This window comes from Triturus cristatus, chromosome 5_2, assembly GCF_964204655.1.
Source record: "Triturus cristatus chromosome 5_2, aTriCri1.1, whole genome shotgun sequence".
NCBI classification, from domain to species: Eukaryota; Metazoa; Chordata; class Amphibia; order Caudata; family Salamandridae; genus Triturus; species Triturus cristatus.
The window spans coordinates 574,301,913-574,323,851 of NC_140588.1; the positions used below are offsets into that span (position 1 = coordinate 574,301,913).

General features: G+C 53.3%; 16 non-coding genes across 16 annotated transcripts; all 16 read right to left on the reverse strand.

Annotated features, from left to right (window-relative positions):
* Positions 1-829: 829 nt before the first annotated feature.
* TRNAE-CUC (transfer RNA glutamic acid (anticodon CUC)) lies at positions 830-901 on the reverse strand. The gene has a single exon. It is a non-coding gene; the product is annotated as a tRNA-Glu (tRNA).
* Positions 902-3,049: 2,148 nt separating this feature from the next.
* Positions 3,050-3,121, reverse strand: TRNAE-CUC (transfer RNA glutamic acid (anticodon CUC)). The gene has a single exon. It is a non-coding gene; the product is annotated as a tRNA-Glu (tRNA).
* A 630-nt stretch (positions 3,122-3,751) lies between these two features.
* TRNAE-UUC (transfer RNA glutamic acid (anticodon UUC)) lies at positions 3,752-3,823 on the reverse strand. Its single transcript has one exon. It is a non-coding gene; the product is annotated as a tRNA-Glu (tRNA).
* A 2,148-nt stretch (positions 3,824-5,971) lies between these two features.
* TRNAE-UUC (transfer RNA glutamic acid (anticodon UUC)) lies at positions 5,972-6,043 on the reverse strand. The gene has a single exon. It is a non-coding gene; the product is annotated as a tRNA-Glu (tRNA).
* Positions 6,044-7,489: 1,446 nt separating this feature from the next.
* On the reverse strand, positions 7,490-7,561 carry TRNAE-CUC (transfer RNA glutamic acid (anticodon CUC)). Its single transcript has one exon. It is a non-coding gene; the product is annotated as a tRNA-Glu (tRNA).
* Positions 7,562-8,191: 630 nt separating this feature from the next.
* Positions 8,192-8,263, reverse strand: TRNAE-UUC (transfer RNA glutamic acid (anticodon UUC)). The gene has a single exon. It is a non-coding gene; the product is annotated as a tRNA-Glu (tRNA).
* A 1,446-nt stretch (positions 8,264-9,709) lies between these two features.
* Positions 9,710-9,781, reverse strand: TRNAE-CUC (transfer RNA glutamic acid (anticodon CUC)). Its single transcript has one exon. It is a non-coding gene; the product is annotated as a tRNA-Glu (tRNA).
* A 630-nt stretch (positions 9,782-10,411) lies between these two features.
* TRNAE-UUC (transfer RNA glutamic acid (anticodon UUC)) lies at positions 10,412-10,483 on the reverse strand. The gene has a single exon. It is a non-coding gene; the product is annotated as a tRNA-Glu (tRNA).
* Positions 10,484-11,929: 1,446 nt separating this feature from the next.
* TRNAE-CUC (transfer RNA glutamic acid (anticodon CUC)) lies at positions 11,930-12,001 on the reverse strand. Its single transcript has one exon. It is a non-coding gene; the product is annotated as a tRNA-Glu (tRNA).
* Positions 12,002-12,631: 630 nt separating this feature from the next.
* Positions 12,632-12,703, reverse strand: TRNAE-UUC (transfer RNA glutamic acid (anticodon UUC)). Its single transcript has one exon. It is a non-coding gene; the product is annotated as a tRNA-Glu (tRNA).
* Positions 12,704-14,149: 1,446 nt separating this feature from the next.
* Positions 14,150-14,221, reverse strand: TRNAE-CUC (transfer RNA glutamic acid (anticodon CUC)). The gene has a single exon. It is a non-coding gene; the product is annotated as a tRNA-Glu (tRNA).
* Positions 14,222-14,851: 630 nt separating this feature from the next.
* Positions 14,852-14,923, reverse strand: TRNAE-UUC (transfer RNA glutamic acid (anticodon UUC)). The gene has a single exon. It is a non-coding gene; the product is annotated as a tRNA-Glu (tRNA).
* Positions 14,924-16,369: 1,446 nt separating this feature from the next.
* Positions 16,370-16,441, reverse strand: TRNAE-CUC (transfer RNA glutamic acid (anticodon CUC)). Its single transcript has one exon. It is a non-coding gene; the product is annotated as a tRNA-Glu (tRNA).
* A 2,148-nt stretch (positions 16,442-18,589) lies between these two features.
* TRNAE-CUC (transfer RNA glutamic acid (anticodon CUC)) lies at positions 18,590-18,661 on the reverse strand. The gene has a single exon. It is a non-coding gene; the product is annotated as a tRNA-Glu (tRNA).
* Positions 18,662-19,291: 630 nt separating this feature from the next.
* TRNAE-UUC (transfer RNA glutamic acid (anticodon UUC)) lies at positions 19,292-19,363 on the reverse strand. The gene has a single exon. It is a non-coding gene; the product is annotated as a tRNA-Glu (tRNA).
* A 1,446-nt stretch (positions 19,364-20,809) lies between these two features.
* TRNAE-CUC (transfer RNA glutamic acid (anticodon CUC)) lies at positions 20,810-20,881 on the reverse strand. Its single transcript has one exon. It is a non-coding gene; the product is annotated as a tRNA-Glu (tRNA).
* Between the last annotated feature and the right edge of the window lie 1,058 nt (positions 20,882-21,939).

The window sequence follows — 21,939 nt, forward strand, 5'->3', positions numbered from 1 at the left end:
CTCTTGCGGATTTCTCCCCTTTCTTTGATTTACACCTGCAGGCTCTCCCTTGCCATCGGAGCAGGATCTGCTGATGCAGGCCCGGCTGGATCAAATGTGCAAAGGCTTGTCCCCAGGCCTCGGGAAAAAATTGAGCAGAGATTCCCGCCTCCGCCTCCTCTTGCCTTCCGAACGGGCTTCCAAACGGGCAATGCCCTGACGGGTCCCCCACGCCCCATCCTGCCCATGCCCACACCCCTGTATATGAGGGTGACCCATGTCCCTCACCCTCCATGCTCGAACGGAAGACACGTGTGTCCTGAGGGGAGCGCCAGACAGGCATTTCTCCGGCCAGGCAGACCCCTGCAGCACCCGTTAAGCTCCAAAGCCTGTACATTCCCAAGATGCCACTGGTCACTATGCAAATCAGACAGCCCTGGCCACACCCTCTCCACCGCTGGGCTCTGCTGCTTTCGGTACGTGCAGCTCAGCTTTTTCTTACCCTGAACCAGACTTCCGTTTCAGCAAAAAGGTGGGTTGCAGTGGGTCCGGGATGCCATTTGGAGACAAAGCCTGCGGCCCTGTCAAAGATGACTTCCTGCCGCACACCATGTGGTCAGAAGCTTACGAAAAGAAGCGCACCTCGGAATACAGAATCTAACTTCCTCAAGAGCCTTGCACAAGAGATTTTCCTCCCGCCGAGGAAAGCAACTCAAAGGGAACCTTGCGAAAATCAAATTAGGAGCCAGATTGCGGGATGCTAGACAAACTGTTTGTCAGAAAAGCAAATTCATTTTGAGAAGCCCTGACCTGCGGGAAGGAAAAGCATTCAAGGGCAGAAGAAGGACTGTTCCCTGACCGGGAATCGAACCCGGGCCGCGGCGGTGAGAGCGCCGAATCCTAACCACTAGACCACCAGGGAACCCACAGCCATACAGCAAAAGTTCCTACACTGCTCTCCTAGTGACAAAGCTCATGGGGGCTGAAAGCATATTTTATTCTACAGCGAATATGAATCAGAACTTGAAAAAACACTCATGATTCCACCAGACTGTTTGTCACTTCCAAGCACAGGCCATCCCCTCCCCCGTGCTACTGAACCGACGAATTCCTGTACAATCGGGATCCCCGGGAAATCACAAGAGGGACACCTAGTGGCCGCTGATAGCTCAAAGACAGCTGGTACACCTTCTCACACCTACCTCGTTATTCAGCTTGCTGGAAGAATACATTGCGAATGACCGATTTAAGAGTGCAAGGGAGAAGAGTGCTCCAAAGTAGATGTATACATCGCAGCCGGGTTTTCCAGCAATTTACCTTTCTGATGAGCTGGTACTGCACTTTACGCCCACATAGAGCACCTGACTGGGTGGGGGACTGCGTGCGCATGAAGGTGGCTGAGGGCAATGGGAGCAAAGCAACCTGGGACACAGGGGACCCAGCCCCTTTCCTCTGCTTTCGTCTATAGGTCGGGGTGCCTTTTTAATGACCTTCGATTAAAAAAAGCTGAGCTGCGTGGACAAATTACGCACGTCTATGTCTTAGAGGGATCTTCCCTGACCGGGAATCGAACCCGGGCCGCGGCGCTGAAAGCGCCGAATCCTAGCCACTAGACCACCAGGGAGGAGATGCTCTTGTGAGCCTGCCTTGCTCACTTCCTTATTGTGACTAAGCTAACTCCACTGTATAGATTGCCCATAAAGTACGAGTGGGGAAAAGTTAGGTGTCACACAGTGTGTTTGTCATAAGCAATTACCTTTATCCTCCTGCAAAAGCCTTTTTACTCTGCAATCACCTCTTGCTGGACAGCCTGCGCTGGAGCAGCCAGCATGAAAAGGGAGCTGAGTAAGGCAGGGCCTAGGGTCTCACCAGGGTGGCCGAGTTGTTAAGGCGTTGGACTTAAGATCCAATGGACAGTTGTCCGCATGGGTTCGAGCCCCATCCCTGGTATGGGTTTTCAGCGGGTGTGTAGGAACTTGCAAATGCTTTTGTAAAGCATTTTCCTCTGCCCTCCTCACCCTCCCAGTGCCCTTCCTTAACAGTCCCAATTCACGTCTCAGCTGTGGGGTCTGCTGCTACTCTGCACTTAGCATGGATGCTTCCCAAAGCAATGCAGTGCCACCTACGCAGAGCCCCTGCTTAGAGAAATACACCTCCTATGTCTTTTCCCACTGAAGGGAGCAGGAGGAAGTACTTGCTTCCTGGGGAACATGGGCCTGCCACTGGAATTTGTTAACCCGCCTCTTGCGGATTTCTCCCCTTTCTTTGATTTACACCTGCAGGCTCTCCCTTGCCATCGGAGCAGGATCTGCTGATGCAGGCCCGGCTGGATCAAATGTGCAAAGGCTTGTCCCCAGGCCTCGGGAAAAAATTGAGCAGAGATTCCCGCCTCCGCCTCCTCTTGCCTTCCGAACGGGCTTCCAAACGGGCAATGCCCTGACGGGTCCCCCACACCCCATCCTGCCCATGCCCACACCCCTGTATATGAGGGTGACCCATGTCCCTCACCCTCCATGCTCGAACGGAAGACACGTGTGTCCTGAGGGGAGCGCCAGACAGGCATTTCTCTGGCCAGGCAGACCCCTGCAGCACCCGTTAGGCTCCAAAGCCTGTACAATCCCAAGATGCCACTGGCCACTATGCAAATCAGACAGCCCTGGCCACACCCTCTCCGCCGCTGGGCTCTGCTGCTTTCGGTACGTGCAGCTCAGCTTTTTCTTACCCTGAACCAGACTTCCGTTTCAGCAAAAAGCTGGGTTGCAGTGGGTCCGGGATGCCATTTGGAGACAAAGCCTGCGGCCCTGTCAAAGATGACTTCCTGCCGCACACCATGTGGTCAGAATCCTACGAAAAGAAGCGCACCTCGGAATACAGAATCTCACTTCCTCAAGAGCCTTGCACAAGAGATTTTCCTCCCGCCGAGGAAAGCAACTCAAAGGGAACCTTGCGAAAATCAGATTAGGAGCCAGATTGCGGGATGCTAGGCAAACTGTTTGTCAGAAAAGCAAATTCATTTTGAGAAGCCCTGACCTGCGGGAAGGAAAAGCATTCAAGGGCAGAAGAAGGACTGTTCCCTGACCGGGAATCGAACCCGGGCCGCGGCGGTGAGAGCGCCGAATCCTAACCACTAGACCACCAGGGAACCCACAGCCATACAGCAAAAGTTCCTACACTGCTCTCCTAGTGACAAAGCTCATGGGGGCTGAAAGCATATTTTATTCTACAGCGAATATGAATCAGAACTTGAAAAAACACTCATGATTCCACCAGACTGTTTGTCACTTCCAAGCACAGGCCATCCCCTCCCCCGTGCTACTGAACCGACGAATTCCTGTACAATCGGGATCCCCGGGAAATCACAAGAGGGACACCTAGTGGCCGCTGATAGCTCAAAGACAGCTGGTACACCTTCTCACACCTACCTCGTTATTCAGCTTGCTGGAAGAATACATTGCGAATGACCGATTCAAGAGTGCAAGGGAGAAGAGTGCTCCAAAGTAGATGTATACATCGCAGCCGGGTTTTCCAGCAATTTACCTTTCTGATGAGCTGGTACTGCACTTTACGCCCACATAGAGCACCTGACTGGGTGGGGGACTGCGTGCGCATGAAGGTGGCTGAGGGCAATGGGAGCAAAGCAACCTGGGACACAGGGGACCCAGCCCCTTTCCTCTGCTTTCGTCTATAGGTCGGGGTGCCTTTTTAAGGACCTTCGATTAAAAAAAGCTGAGCTGCGTGGACAAATTACGCACGTCTACGTCTTAGAGGGATCTTCCCTGACCGGGAATCGAACCCGGGCCGCGGCGGTGAAAGCGCCGAATCCTAGCCACTAGACCACCAGGGAGGAGATGCTCTTGTGAGCCTGCCTTGCTCACTTCCTTATTGTGACTAAGCTAACTCCACTGTATAGATTGCCCATAAAGTACGAGTGGGGAAAAGTTAGGTGTCACACAGTGTGTTTGTCATAAGCAATTACCTTTATCCTCCTGCAAAAGCCTTTTTACTCTGCAATCACCTCTTGCTGGACAGCCTGCGCTGGAGCAGCCAGCATGAAAAGGGAGCTGAGTAAGGCAGGGCCTAGGGTCTCACCAGGGTGGCCGAGTGGTTAAGGCGTTGGACTTAAGATCCAATGGACAGTTGTCCGCATGGGTTCGAGCCCCATCCCTGGTATGGGTTTTCAGCGGGTGTGTAGGAACTTGCAGATGGTTTTTTAAAGCATTTTCCTCTGCCCTCCTCACCCTCCCAGTGCCCTTCCTTAACAGTCCCAATTCACGTCTCAGCTGTGGGGTCTGCTGCTACTCTGCACTTAGCATGGATGCTTCCCAAAGCAATGCAGTGCCACCTACGCAGAGCCCCTGCTTAGAGAAATACACCTCCTATGTCTTTTCCCACTGAAGGGAGCAGGAGGAAGTACTTGCTTCCTGGGGAACATGGGCCTGCCACTGGAATTTGTTAACCCGCCTCTTGCGGATTTCTCCCCTTTCTTTGATTTACACCTGCAGGCTCTCCCTTGCCATCGGAGCAGGATCTGCTGATGCAGGCCCGGCTGGATCAAATGTGCAAAGGCTTGTCCCCAGGCCTCGGGAAAAAATTGAGCAGAGATTCCCGCCTCCGCCTCCTCTTGCCTTCCGAACGGGCTTCCAAACGGGCAATGCCCTGACGGGTCCCCCACACCCCATCCTGCCCATGCCCACACCCCTGTATATGAGGGTGACCCATGTCCCTCACCCTCCATGCTCGAACGGAAGACACGTGTGTCCTGAGGGGAGCGCCAGACAGGCATTTCTCCGGCCAGGCAGACCCCTGCAGCACCCGTTAGGCTCCAAAGCCTGTACATTCCCAAGATGCCACTGGCCACTATGCAAATCAGACAGCCCTGGCCACACCCTCTCCGCCGCTGGGCTCTGTTGCTTTCGGTACGTGCAGCTCAGCTTTTTCTTACCCTGAACCAGACTTCCGTTTCAGCAAAAAGCTGGGTTGCAGTGGGTCCGGGATGCCATTTGGAGACAAAGCCTGCGGCCCTGTCAAAGATGACTTCCTGCCGCACACCATGTGGTCAGAATCCTACGAAAAGAAGCGCACCTCGGAATACAGAATCTCACTTCCTCAAGAGCCTTGCACAAGAGATTTTCCTCCCGCCGAGGAAAGCAACTCAAAGGGAACCTTGCGAAAATCAGATTAGGAGCCAGATTGCGGGATGCTAGGCAAACTGTTTGTCAGAAAAGCAAATTCATTTTGAGAAGCCCTGACCTGCGGGAAGGAAAAGCATTCAAGGGCAGAAGAAGGACTGTTCCCTGAACGGGAATCGAACCCGGGCCGCGGCGGTGAGAGCGCCGAATCCTAACCACTAGACCACCAGGGAACCCACAGCCATACAGCAAAAGTTCCTACACTGCTCTCCTAGTGACAAAGCTCATGGGGGCTGAAAGCATATTTTATTCTACAGCGAAAATGAATCAGAACTTGAAAAAACACTCATGATTCCACCAGACTGTTTGTCACTTCCAAGCACAGGCCATCCCCTCCCCCGTGCTACTGAACCGACGAATTCCTGTACAATCGGGATCCCCGGGAAATCACAAGAGGGACACCTAGTGGCCGCTGATAGCTCAAAGACAGCTGGTACACCTTCTCACACCTACCTCGTTATTCAGCTTGCTGGAAGAATACATTGCGAATGACCGATTCAAGAGTGCAAGGGAGAAGAGTGCTCCAAAGTAGATGTATACATCGCAGCCGGGTTTTCCAGCAATTTACCTTTCTGATGAGCTGGTACTGCACTTTACGCCCACATAGAGCACCTGACTGGGTGGGGGACTGCGTGCGCATGAAGGTGGCTGAGGGCAATGGGAGCAAAGCAACCTGGGACACAGGGGACCCAGCCCCTTTCCTCTGCTTTCGTCTATAGGTCGGGGTGCCTTTTTAAGGACCTTCGATTAAAAAAAGCTGAGCTGCGTGGACAAATTACGCACGTCTACGTCTTAGAGGGATCTTCCCTGACCGGGAATCGAACCCGGGCCGCGGCGGTGAAAGCGCCGAATCCTAGCCACTAGACCACCAGGGAGGAGATGCTCTTGTGAGCCTGCCTTGCTCACTTCCTTATTGTGACTAAGCTAACTCCACTGTATAGATTGCCCATAAAGTACGAGTGGGGAAAAGTTAGGTGTCACACAGTGTGTTTGTCATAAGCAATTACCTTTATCCTCCTGCAAAAGCCTTTTTACTCTGCAATCACCTCTTGCTGGACAGCCTGCGCTGGAGCAGCCAGCATGAAAAGGGAGCTGAGTAAGGCAGGGCCTAGGGTCTCACCAGGGTGGCCGAGTGGTTAAGGCGTTGGACTTAAGATCCAATGGACAGTTGTCCGCATGGGTTCGAGCCCCATCCCTGGTATGGGTTTTCAGCGGGTGTGTAGGAACTTGCAGATGCTTTTTTAAAGCATTTTCCTCTGCCCTCCTCACCCTCCCAGTGCCCTTCCTTAACAGTCCCAATTCACGTCTCAGCTGTGGGGTCTGCTGCTACTCTGCACTTAGCATGGATGCTTCCCAAAGCAATGCAGTGCCACCTACGCAGAGCCCCTGCTTAGAGAAATACACCTCCTATGTCTTTTCCCACTGAAGGGAGCAGGAGGAAGTACTTGCTTCCTGGGGAACATGGGCCTGCCACTGGAATTTGTTAACCCGCCTCTTGCGGATTTCTCCCCTTTCTTTGATTTACACCTGCAGGCTCTCCCTTGCCATCGGAGCAGGATCTGCTGATGCAGGCCCGGCTGGATCAAATGTGCAAAGGCTTGTCCCCAGGCCTCGGGAAAAAATTGAGCAGAGATTCCCGCCTCCGCCTCCTCTTGCCTTCCGAATGGGCTTCCAAACGGGCAATGCCCTGACGGGTCCCCCACACCCCATCCTGCCCATGCCCACACCCCTGTATATGAGGGTGACCCATGTCCCTCACCCTCCATGCTCGAACGGAAGACACGTGTGTCCTGAGGGGAGCGCCAGACAGGCATTTCTCCGGCCAGGCAGACCCCTGCAGCACCCGTTAGGCTCCAAAGCCTGTACATTCCCAAGATGCCACTGGCCACTATGCAAATCAGACAGCCCTGGCCACACCCTCTCCGCCGCTGGGCTCTGTTGCTTTCGGTACGTGCAGCTCAGCTTTTTCTTACCCTGAACCAGACTTCCGTTTCAGCAAAAAGCTGGGTTGCAGTGGGTCCGGGATGCCATTTGGAGACAAAGCCTGCGGCCCTGTCAAAGATGACTTCCTGCCGCACACCATGTGGTCAGAATCCTACGAAAAGAAGCGCACCTCGGAATACAGAATCTCACTTCCTCAAGAGCCTTGCACAAGAGATTTTCCTCCCGCCGAGGAAAGCAACTCAAAGGGAACCTTGCGAAAATCAGATTAGGAGCCAGATTGCGGGATGCTAGGCAAACTGTTTGTCAGAAAAGCAAATTCATTTTGAGAAGCCCTGACCTGCGGGAAGGAAAAGCATTCAAGGGCAGAAGAAGGACTGTTCCCTGACCGGGAATCGAACCCGGGCCGCGGCGGTGAGAGCGCCGAATCCTAACCACTAGACCACCAGGGAACCCACAGCCATACAGCAAAAGTTCCTACACTGCTCTCCTAGTGACAAAGCTCATGGGGGCTGAAAGCATATTTTATTCTACAGCGAATATGAATCAGAACTTGAAAAAACACTCATGATTCCACCAGACTGTTTGTCACTTCCAAGCACAGGCCATCCCCTCCCCCGTGCTACTGAACCGACGAATTCCTGTACAATCGGGATCCCCGGGAAATCACAAGAGGGACACCTAGTGGCCGCTGATAGCTCAAAGACAGCTGGTACACCTTCTCACACCTACCTCGTTATTCAGCTTGCTGGAAGAATACATTGCGAATGACCGATTCAAGAGTGCAAGGGAGAAGAGTGCTCCAAAGTAGATGTATACATCGCAGCCGGGTTTTCCAGCAATTTACCTTTCCGATGAGCTGGTACTGCACTTTACGCCCACATAGAGCACCTGACTGGGTGGGGGACTGCGTGCGCATGAAGGTGGCTGAGGGCAATGGGAGCAAAGCAACCTGGGACACAGGGGACCCAGCCCCTTTCCTCTGCTTTCGTCTATAGGTCGGGGTGCCTTTTTAAGGACCTTCGATTAAAAAAAGCTGAGCTGCGTGGACAAATTACGCACGTCTACGTCTTAGAGGGATCTTCCCTGACCGGGAATCGAACCCGGGCCGCGGCGGTGAAAGCGCCGAATCCTAGCCACTAGACCACCAGGGAGGAGATGCTCTTGTGAGCCTGCCTTGCTCACTTCCTTATTGTGACTAAGCTAACTCCACTGTATAGATTGCCCATAAAGTACGAGTGGGGAAAAGTTAGGTGTCACACAGTGTGTTTGTCATAAGCAATTACCTTTATCCTCCTGCAAAAGCCTTTTTACTCTGCAATCACCTCTTGCTGGACAGCCTGCGCTGGAGCAGCCAGCATGAAAAGGGAGCTGAGTAAGGCAGGGCCTAGGGTCTCACCAGGGTGGCCGAGTGGTTAAGGCGTTGGACTTAAGATCCAATGGACAGTTGTCCGCATGGGTTCGAGCCCCATCCCTGGTATGGGTTTTCAGCGGGTGTGTAGGAACTTGCAGATGCTTTTTTAAAGCATTTTCCTCTGCCCTCCTCACCCTCCCAGTGCCCTTCCTTAACAGTCCCAATTCACGTCTCAGCTGTGGGGTCTGCTGCTACTCTGCACTTAGCATGGATGCTTCCCAAAGCAATGCAGTGCCACCTACGCAGAGCCCCTGCTTAGAGAAATACACCTCCTATGTCTTTTCCCACTGAAGGGAGCAGGAGGAAGTACTTGCTTCCTGGGGAACATGGGCCTGCCACTGGAATTTGTTAACCCGCCTCTTGCGGATTCCTCCCCTTTCTTTGATTTACACCTGCAGGCTCTCCCTTGCCATCGGAGCAGGATCTGCTGATGCAGGCCCGGCTGGATCAAATGTGCAAAGGCTTGTCCCCAGGCCTCGGGAAAAAATTGAGCAGAGATTCCCGCCTCCGCCTCCTCTTGCCTTCCGAACGGGCTTCCAAACGGGCAATGCCCTGACGGGTCCCCCACGCCCCATCCTGCCCATGCCCACACCCCTGTATATGAGGGTGACCCATGTCCCTCACCCTCCATGCTCGAACGGAAGACACGTGTGTCCTGAGGGGAGCGCCAGACAGGCATTTCTCCGGCCAGGCAGACCCCTGCAGCACCCGTTAGGCTCCAAAGCCTGTACATTCCCAAGATGCCACTGGCCACTATGCAAATCAGACAGCCCTGGCCACACCCTCTCCGCCGCTGGGCTCTGCTGCTTTCGGTACGTGCAGCTCAGCTTTTTCTTACCCTGAACCAGACTTCCGTTTCAGCAAAAAGCTGGGTTGCAGTGGGTCCGGGATGCCATTTGGAGACAAAGCCTGCGGCCCTGTCAAAGATGACTTCCTGCCGCACACCATGTGGTCAGAATCCTACGAAAAGAAGCGCACCTCGGAATACAGAATCTCACTTCCTCAAGAGCCTTGCACAAGAGATTTTCCTCCCGCCGAGGAAAGCAACTCAAAGGGAACCTTGCGAAAATCAGATTAGGAGCCAGATTGCGGGATGCTAGGCAAACTGTTTGTCAGAAAAGCAAATTCATTTTGAGAAGCCCTGACCTGCGGGAAGGAAAAGCATTCAAGGGCAGAAGAAGGACTGTTCCCTGACCGGGAATCGAACCCGGGCCGCGGCGGTGAGAGCGCCGAATCCTAACCACTAGACCACCAGGGAACCCACAGCCATACAGCAAAAGTTCCTACACTGCTCTCCTAGTGACAAAGCTCATGGGGGCTGAAAGCATATTTTATTCTACAGCGAATATGAATCAGAACTTGAAAAAACACTCATGATTCCACCAGACTGTTTGTCACTTCCAAGCACAGGCCATCCCCTCCCCCGTGCTACTGAACCGACGAATTCCTGTACAATCGGGATCCCCGGGAAATCACAAGAGGGACACCTAGTGGCCGCTGATAGCTCAAAGACAGCTGGTACACCTTCTCACACCTACCTCGTTATTCAGCTTGCTGGAAGAATACATTGCGAATGACCGATTCAAGAGTGCAAGGGAGAAGAGTGCTCCAAAGTAGATGTATACATCGCAGCCGGGTTTTCCAGCAATTTACCTTTCTGATGAGCTGGTACTGCACTTTACGCCCACATAGAGCACCTGACTGGGTGGGGGACTGCGTGCGCATGAAGGTGGCTGAGGGCAATGGGAGCAAAGCAACCTGGGACACAGGGGACCCAGCCCCTTTCCTCTGCTTTCGTCTATAGGTCGGGGTGCCTTTTTAAGGACCTTCGATTAAAAAAAGCTGAGCTGCGTGGACAAATTACGCACGTCTACGTCTTAGAGGGATCTTCCCTGACCGGGAATCGAACCCGGGCCGCGGCGGTGAAAGCGCCGAATCCTAGCCACTAGACCACCAGGGAGGAGATGCTCTTGTGAGCCTGCCTTGCTCACTTCCTTATTGTGACTAAGCTAACTCCACTGTATAGATTGCCCATGAAGTACGAGTGGGGAAAAGTTAGGTGTCACACAGTGTGTTTGTCATAAGCAATTACCTTTATCCTCCTGCAAAAGCCTTTTTACTCTGCAATCACCTCTTGCTGGACAGCCTGCGCTGGAGCAGCCAGCATGAAAAGGAAGCTGAGTAAGGCAGAGCCTAGGGTCTCACCAGGGTGGCCGAGTGGTTAAGGCGTTGGACTTAAGATCCAATGGACAGTTGTCCGCATGGGTTCGAGCCCCATCCCTGGTATGGGTTTTCAGCGGGTGTGTAGGAACTTGCAGATGCTTTTGTAAAGCATTTTCCTCTGCCCTCCTCACCCTCCCAGTGCCCTTCCTTAACAGTCCCAATTCACGTCTCAGCTGTGGGGTCTGCTGCTACTCTGCACTTAGCATGGATGCTTCCCAAAGCAATGCAGTGCCACCTACGCAGAGCCCCTGCTTAGAGAAATACACCTCCTATGTCTTTTCCCACTGAAGGGAGCAGGAGGAAGTACTTGCTTCCTGGGGAACATGGGCCTGCCACTGGAATTTGTTAACCCGCCTCTTGCGGATTTCTCCCCTTTCTTTGATTTACACCTGCAGGCTCTCCCTTGCCATCGGAGCAGGATCTGCTGATGCAGGCCCGGCAGGATCAAATGTGCAAAGGCTTGTCCCCAGGCCTCGGGAAAAAATTGAGCAGAGATTCCCGCCTCCGCCTCCTCTTGCCTTCCGAACGGGCTTCCAAACGGGCAATGCCCTGACGGGTCCCCCACACCCCATCCTGCCCATGCCCACACCCCTGTATATGAGGGTGACCCATGTCCCTCACCCTCCATGCTCGAACGGAAGACACGTGTGTCCTGAGGGGAGCGCCAGACAGGCATTTCTCCGGCCAGGCAGACCCCTACAGCACCCGTTAGGCTCCAAAGCCTGTACATTCCCAAGATGCCACTGGCCACTATGCAAATCAGACAGCCCTGGCCACACCCTCTCCGCCGCTGGGCTCTGTTGCTTTCGGTACGTGCAGCTCAGCTTTTTCTTACCCTGAACCAGACTTCCGTTTCAGCAAAAAGCTGGGTTGCAGTGGGTCCGGGATGCCATTTGGAGACAAAGCCTGCGGCCCTGTCAAAGATGACTTCCTGCCGCACACCATGTGGTCAGAATCCTACGAAAAGAAGCGCACCTCGGAATACAGAATCTCACTTCCTCAAGAGCCTTGCACAAGAGATTTTCCTCCCGCCGAGGAAAGCAACTCAAAGGGAACCTTGCGAAAATCAGATTAGGAGCCAGATTGCGGGATGCTAGGCAAACTGTTTGTCAGAAAAGCAAATTCATTTTGAGAAGCCCTGACCTGCGGGAAGGAAAAGCATTCAAGGGCAGAAGAAGGACTGTTCCCTGACCGGGAATCGAACCCGGGCCGCGGCGGTGAGAGCGCCAAATCCTAACCACTAGACCACCAGGGAACCCACAGCCATACAGCAAAAGTTCCTACACTGCTCTCCTAGTGACAAAGCTCATGGGGGCTGAAAGCATATTTTATTCTACAGCGAATATGAATCAGAACTTGAAAAAACACTCATGATTCCACCAGACTGTTTGTCACTTCCAAGCACAGGCCATCCCCTCCCCCGTGCTACTGAACCGACGAATTCCTGTACAATCGGGATCCCCGGGAAATCACAAGAGGGACACCTAGTGGCCGCTGATAGCTCAAAGACAGCTGGTACACCTTCTCACACCTACCTCGTTATTCAGCTTGCTGGAAGAATACATTGCGAATGACCGATTCAAGAGTGCAAGGGAGAAGAGTGCTCCAAAGTAGATGTATACATCGCAGCCGGGTTTTCCAGCAATTTACCTTTCTGATGAGCTGGTACTGCACTTTACGCCCACATAGAGCACCTGACTGGGTGGGGGACTGCGTGCGCATGAAGGTGGCTGAGGGCAATGGGAGCAAAGCAACCTGGGACACAGGGGACCCAGCCCCTTTCCTCTGCTTTCGTCTATAGGTCGGGGTGCCTTTTTAAGGACCTTCGATTAAAAAAAGCTGAGCTGCGTGGACAAATTACGCACGTCTACGTCTTAGAGGGATCTTCCCTGACCGGGAATCGAACCCGGGCCGCGGCGGTGAAAGCGCCGAATCCTAGCCACTAGACCACCAGGGAGGAGATGCTCTTGTGAGCCTGCCTTGCTCACTTCCTTATTGTGACTAAGCTAACTCCACTGTATAGATTGCCCATAAAGTACGAGTGGGGAAAAGTTAGGTGTCACACAGTGTGTTTGTCATAAGCAATTACCTTTATCCTCCTGCAAAAGCCTTTTTACTCTGCAATCACCTCTTGCTGGACAGCCTGCGCTGGAGCAGCCAGCATGAAAAGGGAGCTGAGTAAGGCAGGGCCTAGGGTCTCACCAGGGTGGCCGAGTGGTTAAGGCGTTGGACTTAAGATCCAATGGACAGTTGTCCGCATGGGTTCGAGCCCCATCCCTGGTATGGGTTTTCAGCGGGTGTGTAGGAACTTGCAGATGCTTTTTTAAAGCATTTTCCTCTGCCCTCCTCACCCTCCCAGTGCCCTTCCTTAACAGTCCCAATTCACGTCTCAGCTGTGGGGTCTGCTGCTACTCTGCACTTAGCATGGATGCTTCCCAAAGCAATGCAGTGCCACCTACGCAGAGCCCCTGCTTAGAGAAATACACCTCCTATGTCTTTTCCCACTGAAGGGAGCAGGAGGAAGTACTTGCTTCCTGGGGAACATGGGCCTGCCACTGGAATTTGTTAACCCGCCTCTTGCGGATTTCTCCCCTTTCTTTGATTTACACCTGCAGGCTCTCCCTTGCCATCGGAGCAGGATCTGCTGATGCAGGCCCGGCTGGATCAAATGTGCAAAGGCTTGTCCCCAGGCCTCGGGAAAAAATTGAGCAGAGATTCCCGCCTCCGCCTCCTCTTGCCTTCCGAACGGGCTTCCAAACGGGCAATGCCCTGACGGGTCCCCCACACCCCATCCTGCCCATGCCCACACCCCTGTATATGAGGGTGACCCATGTCCCTCACCCTCCATGCTCGAACGGAAGACACGTGTGTCCTGAGGGGAGCGCCAGACAGGCATTTCTCCGGCCAGGCAGACCCCTGCAGCACCCGTTAGGCTCCAAAGCCTGTACATTCCCAAGATGCCACTGGCCACTATGCAAATCAGACAGCCCTGGCCACACCCTCTCCGCCGCTGGGCTCTGTTGCTTTCGGTACGTGCAGCTCAGCTTTTTCTTACCCTGAACCAGACTTCCGTTTCAGCAAAAAGCTGGGTTGCAGTGGGTCCGGGATGCCATTTGGAGACAAAGCCTGCGGCCCTGTCAAAGATGACTTCCTGCCGCACACCATGTGGTCAGAATCCTACGAAAAGAAGCGCACCTCGGAATACAGAATCTCACTTCCTCAAGAGCCTTGCACAAGAGATTTTCCTCCCGCCGAGGAAAGCAACTCAAAGGGAACCTTGCGAAAATCAGATTAGGAGCCAGATTGCGGGATGCTAGGCAAACTGTTTGTCAGAAAAGCAAATTCATTTTGAGAAGCCCTGACCTGCGGGAAGGAAAAGCATTCAAGGGCAGAAGAAGGACTGTTCCCTGACCGGGAATCGAACCCGGGCCGCGGCGGTGAGAGCGCCGAATCCTAACCACTAGACCACCAGGGAACCCACAGCCATTCAGCAAAAGTTCCTACACTGCTCTCCTAGTGACAAAGCTCATGGGGGCTGAAAGCATATTTTATTCTACAGCGAATATGAATCAGAACTTGAAAAAACACTCATGATTCCACCAGACTGTTTGTCACTTCCAAGCACAGGCCATCCCCTCCCCCGTGCTACTGAACCGACGAATTCCTGTACAATCGGGATCCCCGGGAAATCACAAGAGGGACACCTAGTGGCCGCTGATAGCTCAAAGACAGCTGGTACACCTTCTCACACCTACCTCGTTATTCAGCTTGCTGGAAGAATACATTGCGAATGACCGATTCAAGAGTGCAAGGGAGAAGAGTGCTCCAAAGTAGATGTATACATCGCAGCCGGGTTTTCCAGCAATTTACCTTTCCGATGAGCTGGTACTGCACTTTACGCCCACATAGAGCACCTGACTGGGTGGGGGACTGCGTGCGCATGAAGGTGGCTGAGGGCAATGGGAGCAAAGCAACCTGGGACACAGGGGACCCAGCCCCTTTCCTCTGCTTTCGTCTATAGGTCGGGGTGCCTTTTTAAGGACCTTCGATTAAAAAAAGCTGAGCTGCGTGGACAAATTACGCACGTCTACGTCTTAGAGGGATCTTCCCTGACCGGGAATCGAACCCGGGCCGCGGCGGTGAAAGCGCCGAATCCTAGCCACTAGACCACCAGGGAGGAGATGCTCTTGTGAGCCTGCCTTGCTCACTTCCTTATTGTGACTAAGCTAACTCCACTGTATAGATTGCCCATAAAGTACGAGTGGGGAAAAGTTAGGTGTCACACAGTGTGTTTGTCATAAGCAATTACCTTTATCCTCCTGCAAAAGCCTTTTTACTCTGCAATCACCTCTTGCTGGACAGCCTGCGCTGGAGCAGCCAGCATGAAAAGGGAGCTGAGTAAGGCAGGGCCTAGGGTCTCACCAGGGTGGCCGAGTGGTTAAGGCGTTGGACTTAAGATCCAATGGACAGTTGTCCGCATGGGTTCGAGCCCCATCCCTGGTATGGGTTTTCAGCGGGTGTGTAGGAACTTGCAGATGCTTTTTTAAAGCATTTTCCTCTGCCCTCCTCACCCTCCCAGTGCCCTTCCTTAACAGTCCCAATTCACGTCTCAGCTGTGGGGTCTGCTGCTACTCTGCACTTAGCATGGATGCTTCCCAAAGCAATGCAGTGCCACCTACGCAGAGCCCCTGCTTAGAGAAATACACCTCCTATGTCTTTTCCCACTGAAGGGAGCAGGAGGAAGTACTTGCTTCCTGGGGAACATGGGCCTGCCACTGGAATTTGTTAACCCGCCTCTTGCGGATTTCTCCCCTTTCTTTGATTTACACCTGCAGGCTCTCCCTTGCCATCGGAGCAGGATCTGCTGATGCAGGCCCGGCTGGATCAAATGTGCAAAGGCTTGTCCCCAGGCCTCGGGAAAAAATTGAGCAGAGATTCCCGCCTCCGCCTCCTCTTGCCTTCCGTACGGGCTTCCAAACGGGCAATGCCCTGACGGGTCCCCCACGCCCCATCCTGCCCATGCCCACACCCCTGTATATGAGGGTGACCCATGTCCCTCACCCTCCATGCTCGAACGGAAGACACGTGTGTCCTGAGGGGAGCGCCAGACAGGCATTTCTCCGGCCAGGCAGACCCCTGCAGCACCCGTTAAGCTCCAAAGCCTGTACATTCCCAAGATGCCACTGGTCACTATGCAAATCAGACAGCCCTGGCCACACCCTCTCCACCGCTGGGCTCTGCTGCTTTCGGTACGTGCAGCTCAGCTTTTTCTTACCCTGAACCAGACTTCCGTTTCAGCAAAAAGGTGGGTTGCAGTGGGTCCGGGATGCCATTTGGAGACAAAGCCTGCGGCCCTGTCAAAGATGACTTCCTGCCGCACACCATGTGGTCAGAAGCTTACGAAAAGAAGCGCACCTCGGAATACAGAATCTAACTTCCTCAAGAGCCTTGCACAAGAGATTTTCCTCCCGCCGAGGAAAGCAACTCAAAGGGAACCTTGCGAAAATCAAATTAGGAGCCAGATTGCGGGATGCTAGACAAACTGTTTGTCAGAAAAGCAAATTCATTTTGAGAAGCCCTGACCTGCGGGAAGGAAAAGCATTCAAGGGCAGAAGAAGGACTGTTCCCTGACCGGGAATCGAACCCGGGCCGCGGCGGTGAGAGCGCCGAATCCTAACCACTAGACCACCAGGGAACCCACAGCCATACAGCAAAAGTTCCTACACTGCTCTCCTAGTGACAAAGCTCATGGGGGCTGAAAGCATATTTTATTCTACAGCGAATATGAATCAGAACTTGAAAAAACACTCATGATTCCACCAGACTGTTTGTCACTTCCAAGCACAGGCCATCCCCTCCCCCGTGCTACTGAACCGACGAATTCCTGTACAATCGGGATCCCCGGGAAATCACAAGAGGGACACCTAGTGGCCGCTGATAGCTCAAAGACAGCTGGTACACCTTCTCACACCTACCTCGTTATTCAGCTTGCTGGAAGAATACATTGCGAATGACCGATTTAAGAGTGCAAGGGAGAAGAGTGCTCCAAAGTAGATGTATACATCGCAGCCGGGTTTTCCAGCAATTTACCTTTCTGATGAGCTGGTACTGCACTTTACGCCCACATAGAGCACCTGACTGGGTGGGGGACTGCGTGCGCATGAAGGTGGCTGAGGGCAATGGGAGCAAAGCAACCTGGGACACAGGGGACCCAGCCCCTTTCCTCTGCTTTCGTCTATAGGTCGGGGTGCCTTTTTAATGACCTTCGATTAAAAAAAGCTGAGCTGCGTGGACAAATTACGCACGTCTATGTCTTAGAGGGATCTTCCCTGACCGGGAATCGAACCCGGGCCGCGGCGCTGAAAGCGCCGAATCCTAGCCACTAGACCACCAGGGAGGAGATGCTCTTGTGAGCCTGCCTTGCTCACTTCCTTATTGTGACTAAGCTAACTCCACTGTATAGATTGCCCATAAAGTACGAGTGGGGAAAAGTTAGGTGTCACACAGTGTGTTTGTCATAAGCAATTACCTTTATCCTCCTGCAAAAGCCTTTTTACTCTGCAATCACCTCTTGCTGGACAGCCTGCGCTGGAGCAGCCAGCATGAAAAGGGAGCTGAGTAAGGCAGGGCCTAGGGTCTCACCAGGGTGGCCGAGTGGTTAAGGCGTTGGACTTAAGATCCAATGGACAGTTGTCCGCATGGGTTCGAGCCCCATCCCTGGTATGGGTTTTCAGCGGGTGTGTAGGAACTTGCAGATGCTTTTTTAAAGCATTTTCCTCTGCCCTCCTCACCCTCCCAGTGCCCTTCCTTAACAGTCCCAATTCACGTCTCAGCTGTGGGGTCTGCTGCTACTCTGCACTTAGCATGGATGCTTCCCAAAGCAATGCAGTGCCACCTACGCAGAGCCCCTGCTTAGAGAAATACACCTCCTATGTCTTTTCCCACTGAAGGGAGCAGGAGGAAGTACTTGCTTCCTGGGGAACATGGGCCTGCCACTGGAATTTGTTAACCCGCCTCTTGCGGATTTCTCCCCTTTCTTTGATTTACACCTGCAGGCTCTCCCTTGCCATCGGAGCAGGATCTGCTGATGCAGGCCCGGCTGGATCAAATGTGCAAAGGCTTGTCCCCAGGCCTCGGGAAAAAATTGAGCAGAGATTCCCGCCTCCGCCTCCTCTTGCCTTCCGAACGGGCTTCCAAACGGGCAATGCCCTGACGGGTCCCCCACACCCCATCCTGCCCATGCCCACACCCCTGTATATGAGGGTGACCCATGTCCCTCACCCTCCATGCTCGAACGGAAGACACGTGTGTCCTGAGGGGAGCGCCAGACAGGCATTTCTCCGGCCAGGCAGACCCCTGCAGCACCCGTTAGGCTCCAAAGCCTGTACATTCCCAAGATGCCACTGGCCACTATGCAAATCAGACAGCCCTGGCCACACCCTCTCCGCCGCTGGGCTCTGTTGCTTTCGGTACGTGCAGCTCAGCTTTTTCTTACCCTGAACCAGACTTCCGTTTCAGCAAAAAGCTGGGTTGCAGTGGGTCCGGGATGCCATTTGGAGACAAAGCCTGCGGCCCTGTCAAAGATGACTTCCTGCCGCACACCATGTGGTCAGAATCCTACGAAAAGAAGCGCACCTCGGAATACAGAATCTCACTTCCTCAAGAGCCTTGCACAAGAGATTTTCCTCCCGCCGAGGAAAGCAACTCAAAGGGAACCTTGCGAAAATCAGATTAGGAGCCAGATTGCGGGATGCTAGGCAAACTGTTTGTCAGAAAAGCAAATTCATTTTGAGAAGCCCTGACCTGCGGGAAGGAAAAGCATTCAAGGGCAGAAGAAGGACTGTTCCCTGACCGGGAATCGAACCCGGGCCGCGGCGGTGAGAGCGCCGAATCCTAACCACTAGACCACCAGGGAACCCACAGCCATTCAGCAAAAGTTCCTACACTGCTCTCCTAGTGACAAAGCTCATGGGGGCTGAAAGCATATTTTATTCTACAGCGAATATGAATCAGAACTTGAAAAAACACTCATGATTCCACCAGACTGTTTGTCACTTCCAAGCACAGGCCATCCCCTCCCCCGTGCTACTGAACCGACGAATTCCTGTACAATCGGGATCCCCGGGAAATCACAAGAGGGACACCTAGTGGCCGCTGATAGCTCAAAGACAGCTGGTACACCTTCTCACACCTACCTCGTTATTCAGCTTGCTGGAAGAATACATTGCGAATGACCGATTCAAGAGTGCAAGGGAGAAGAGTGCTCCAAAGTAGATGTATACATCGCAGCCGGGTTTTCCAGCAATTTACCTTTCCGATGAGCTGGTACTGCACTTTACGCCCACATAGAGCACCTGACTGGGTGGGGGACTGCGTGCGCATGAAGGTGGCTGAGGGCAATGGGAGCAAAGCAACCTGGGACACAGGGGACCCAGCCCCTTTCCTCTGCTTTCGTCTATAGGTCGGGGTGCCTTTTTAAGGACCTTCGATTAAAAAAAGCTGAGCTGCGTGGACAAATTACGCACGTCTACGTCTTAGAGGGATCTTCCCTGACCGGGAATCGAACCCGGGCCGCGGCGGTGAAAGCGCCGAATCCTAGCCACTAGACCACCAGGGAGGAGATGCTCTTGTGAGCCTGCCTTGCTCACTTCCTTATTGTGACTAAGCTAACTCCACTGTATAGATTGCCCATAAAGTACGAGTGGGGAAAAGTTAGGTGTCACACAGTGTGTTTGTCATAAGCAATTACCTTTATCCTCCTGCAAAAGCCTTTTTACTCTGCAATCACCTCTTGCTGGACAGCCTGCGCTGGAGCAGCCAGCATGAAAAGGGAGCTGAGTAAGGCAGGGCCTAGGGTCTCACCAGGGTGGCCGAGTGGTTAAGGCGTTGGACTTAAGATCCAATGGACAGTTGTCCGCATGGGTTCGAGCCCCATCCCTGGTATGGGTTTTCAGCGGGTGTGTAGGAACTTGCAGATGCTTTTTTAAAGCATTTTCCTCTGCCCTCCTCACCCTCCCAGTGCCCTTCCTTAACAGTCCCAATTCACGTCTCAGCTGTGGGGTCTGCTGCTACTCTGCACTTAGCATGGATGCTTCCCAAAGCAATGCAGTGCCACCTACGCAGAGCCCCTGCTTAGAGAAATACACCTCCTATGTCTTTTCCCACTGAAGGGAGCAGGAGGAAGTACTTGCTTCCTGGGGAACATGGGCCTGCCACTGGAATTTGTTAACCCGCCTCTTGCGGATTTCTCCCCTTTCTTTGATTTACACCTGCAGGCTCTCCCTTGCCATCGGAGCAGGATCTGCTGATGCAGGCCCGGCTGGATCAAATGTGCAAAGGCTTGTCCCCAGGCCTCGGGAAAAAATTGAGCAGAGATTCCCGCCTCCGCCTCCTCTTGCCTTCCGAACGGGCTTCCAAACGGGCAATGCCCTGACGGGTCCCCCACGCCCCATCCTGCCCATGCCCACACCCCTGTATATGAGGGTGACCCATGTCCCTCACCCTCCATGCTCGAACGGAAGACACGTGTGTCCTGAGGGGAGCGCCAGACAGGCATTTCTCCGGCCAGGCAGACCCCTGCAGCACCCGTTAAGCTCCAAAGCCTGTACATTCCCAAGATGCCACTGGTCACTATGCAAATCAGACAGCCCTGGCCACACCCTCTCCACCGCTGGGCTCTGCTGCTTTCGGTACGTGCAGCTCAGCTTTTTCTTACCCTGAACCAGACTTCCGTTTCAGCAAAAAGGTGGGTTGCAGTGGGTCCGGGATGCCATTTGGAGACAAAGCCTGCGGCCCTGTCAAAGATGACTTCCTGCCGCACACCATGTGGTCAGAAGCTTACGAAAAGAAGCGCACCTCGGAATACAGAATCTAACTTCCTCAAGAGCCTTGCACAAGAGATTTTCCTCCCGCCGAGGAAAGCAACTCAAAGGGAACCTTGCGAAAATCAAATTAGGAGCCAGATTGCGGGATGCTAGACAAACTGTTTGTCAGAAAAGCAAATTCATTTTGAGAAGCCCTGACCTGCGGGAAGGAAAAGCATTCAAGGGCAGAAGAAGGACTGTTCCCTGACCGGGAATCGAACCCGGGCCGCGGCGGTGAGAGCGCCAAATCCTAACCACTAGACCACCAGGGAACCCACAGCCATACAGCAAAAGTTCCTACACTGCTCTCCTAGTGACAAAGCTCATGGGGGCTGAAAGCATATTTTATTCTACAGCGAATATGAATCAGAACTTGAAAAAACACTCATGATTCCACCAGACTGTTTGTCACTTCCAAGCACAGGCCATCCCCTCCCCCGTGCTACTGAACCGACGAATTCCTGTACAATCGGGATCCCCGGGAAATCACAAGAGGGACACCTAGTGGCCGCTGATAGCTCAAAGACAGCTGGTACACCTTCTCACACCTACCTCGTTATTCAGCTTGCTGGAAGAATACATTGCGAATGACCGATTTAAGAGTGCAAGGGAGAAGAGTGCTCCAAAGTAGATGTATACATCGCAGCCGGGTTTTCCAGCAATTTACCTTTCTGATGAGCTGGTACTGCACTTTACGCCCACATAGAGCACCTGACTGGGTGGGGGACTGCGTGCGCATGAAGGTGGCTGAGGGCAATGGGAGCAAAGCAACCTGGGACACAGGGGACCCAGCCCCTTTCCTCTGCTTTCGTCTATAGGTCGGGGTGCCTTTTTAATGACCTTCGATTAAAAAAAGCTGAGCTGCGTGGACAAATTACGCACGTCTATGTCTTAGAGGGATCTTCCCTGACCGGGAATCGAACCCGGGCCGCGGCGCTGAAAGCGCCGAATCCTAGCCACTAGACCACCAGGGAGGAGATGCTCTTGTGAGCCTGCCTTGCTCACTTCCTTATTGTGACTAAGCTAACTCCACTGTATAGATTGCCCATAAAGTACGAGTGGGGAAAAGTTAGGTGTCACACAGTGTGTTTGTCATAAGCAATTACCTTTATCCTCCTGCAAAAGCCTTTTTACTCTGCAATCACCTCTTGCTGGACAGCCTGCGCTGGAGCAGCCAGCATGAAAAGGGAGCTGAGTAAGGCAGGGCCTAGGGTCTCACCAGGGTGGCCGAGTTGTTAAGGCGTTGGACTTAAGATCCAATGGACAGTTGTCCGCATGGGTTCGAGCCCCATCCCTGGTATGGGTTTTCAGCGGGTGTGTAGGAACTTGC